The 2,729-nt window shown below is 37.9% G+C and overlaps 1 non-coding gene across 1 annotated transcript; it reads right to left on the bottom strand.

Annotated features, from left to right (window-relative positions):
* Positions 1–2,048: 2,048 nt before the first annotated feature.
* On the bottom strand, positions 2,049–2,182 carry LOC111533200. The gene has a single exon (XR_002728789.1). It is a non-coding gene; the product is annotated as a small nucleolar RNA SNORA70 (small nucleolar RNA).
* Between the last annotated feature and the right edge of the window lie 547 nt (positions 2,183–2,729).

Genomic DNA, 2,729 nt, shown 5'->3' with positions numbered 1-2,729 from the left:
TTCCAAAGTGCTGGGATTACAGGCGTGAGCCACTGCACCGGGCCCAACTGAATGTTGTATAGCTATGTGTATTGGGATTTAATAATCACACCATAGTCGTCACTATGTTATTTCTAATATAATGACCCGTTAGTTCATTTAATTTTATCTGTTATCATTTTTAACTTTATTTAGTCACTACTCTCCTTTTCTCATCATATAGTGCAAGTATATATGTTTTATATTTTGTGAACATGGCTGTCCTGAGGGTCATTATTGTCATACTTCCATATTTATTTTTAAGTGCATGCCTTGGTTATAGAGTATGTTTTAAATAAACTATCATTACATTTTGAAAATATTTCTGTATATACACTTATCAATGTTCAGCATTAGGAAATTTTACAAAACCACAACAATGCAGAGTTGTGTAGACAAGAATAATATGGTTTAGATCTGTGTCCCTACCCAAATCTCACATTCAATTGTAATCCTCAATTGTGGAGGTGGGGCCTGGTGGGAGGTGATTGGGTCATGATGGTGGTTTCTAATGGTTTAACAGCATTCTTTTGGGTGCTGTTCTCATTATGTTGAGTGATTTCTCATGAGATTTTGTTGATTAAAACTGTGTAGCACCTCCCCATCTTTCTCTTCCTCCTGCTCTGGCCATGTAAGATGTACCCACCTCTTGCATCGGCATGACTTGAATGTGAGACCTGGAGTCAAAGGAGATCATTTTGGAGCTTTAAAATTTGACTGCCCCACTGGATTTTGAACTTGCATGGGCCCTATTACCCTTAGTTTTGGCTGGTTTCTCCCATTTGGAGCAACTATATTTACCCAATACCTGTACACGCATTGTATCTAGGAGATAACTAGCTTGCTTTTGATTTTACAGGCTCATAGTGGGAAGGGACTTGCCTTGTCTCGGATGAGACTTTGGACTGTGGACTTTGGGTTAATGCTGAAATGAGTTAAGACTTTGATTGATTTTAAAATGTGAGGACATGAAATTTGGAGGGGTCGGGGCAAAATGATATGGTTTGGCTTTGTCCTAGCCTAAATCTCTACTTGAATTGTATCTCCCAGAATTCCTACGTGTTGTGGGAGGGACCCAGGGGGAGATAACTTTCTCATGGGGTCTTGTCTTTCCTGTGCTATTCTCATGATAACAAGTAAGTCTCAAAAGATCTGATGGGTTTATCAGGCGTTTCTGCTTTTGCTTCTTCCTCATTTTTCTCTTGCCTCTGCCATGCAAGAAGTGCTTTTCACCTCCTGCCATGATTCTGAGGTCTCCTCAGCCATGTGGAACTGTAAGACAAATTGAACTTCGTTTTCTACCCAGTTTCGGGTATGTCTTTACCAGCATGAAAATGAACGAATACAGATTTGCATGGCACTAGTCACTACTAATGTGAACATCTTTTAATGTACTTATTTGCCATTTGCATATCAACTTTGAAGAAATGTGTATTTAAATATTTTACTTATATTTTACTCATTTTTTCTTTTTGCTTTTAAGTTTCAAAAGTTATTTGAAATTTTTTTTTAATATACTGTTTATTGAGGGAATCAGGATAAAACTAAAATAACAGACTTAAAGTACGTAAGAAAGAGGGGTAATTGAAGTGAAAGCATTTTTTTTTTTTTTTTTTAGGTGGACAGGAAGTAGAATTTATTGGTGAGTATTAAGAGGGGGCAGCACAGTGGAAGCCCTCATGAGTGCAGGGCCTGCCACTTGTCCAGAGCGCTATGATTGAGAACGTACTTGACCCATCTGGGATGAGCCGCTTCTCAGACACTATGTCTTCAAATTCATTGGCATTGAACTTGGTGAAGCCCCACTTCTTTGAGATGTAGATCTTCTAGTGGCTGGGGAGCTTGAACTTGGCCCTGCACAGGGCCTCAATCACATGCTCCTTATTCTGCAGCTTAGTGTGGATGGACATAACTTGGCCAATGTGAACCCTGGCCACAGTGCCCTGGGGCTTTCCAATGGCACCTCGCATGCCTGTTTGGAGCCTACATGGGGTAGTGCAAGGTCAGAAACATGAACATCCATCTGAAAGGACTGTCTCCAAGGTCCCTTAGAGCAACCCATACAACAAACAGTCTGCATCACTACCAGGGAAGCTGCTGTTTGCAGCTATTGCACACTGGACCCCCATGAGGAAAGGAACTCAGTCAGCTTAATTGGCCGCAGGAAGTTATCTGAATATTCTGGATATTAATTCCTTATAATATACATGATTGGCAAATATTTTCTCCTGTTACATATTTAGGTTGTTATTTCACTTTCTTGATATTGACTTTTGATTTATAAAAATTGGTAATTTTAACAAAGTTTAATTTGTCTATTTGTCCTTTTGTTGGTCATACTTTTAGTTGTATGTCTAAGGATCCATTGCCAGATATAAGATTGAAATCACACTTCTATGTTTTCTTCTAAGAGTTTCATTGTTTTAACTTATATGTTTAGGTCATTAATTTATTTTGTATTAATTTTTATATGTGAAGTAAAGTAGGGGTTCAACTTTTTTTTTTTTTGCATCTGGAAAACTAGTTGTGCCAACATCATTTGTTAGAGAAATTATTTTTCTTCAATTTAATGGATTTAATCTCCTTGTCAAAAATGAGTTGACCATTATTTCGACTCTACTATGGATTCTATCATATTCTATCATGAGGATAGACATGGTCTATATGTCTATGCCTTGCCAGTTCCACACTGTTTTGATTACTATAGCTTT

This window comes from Piliocolobus tephrosceles, chromosome 3, assembly GCF_002776525.5.
Source record: "Piliocolobus tephrosceles isolate RC106 chromosome 3, ASM277652v3, whole genome shotgun sequence".
Taxonomy (NCBI): domain Eukaryota; kingdom Metazoa; phylum Chordata; class Mammalia; order Primates; family Cercopithecidae; genus Piliocolobus; species Piliocolobus tephrosceles.
Note: the sequence above shows the minus strand (reverse complement) of the source record. Positions and strands in the feature narration are given on the sequence as shown.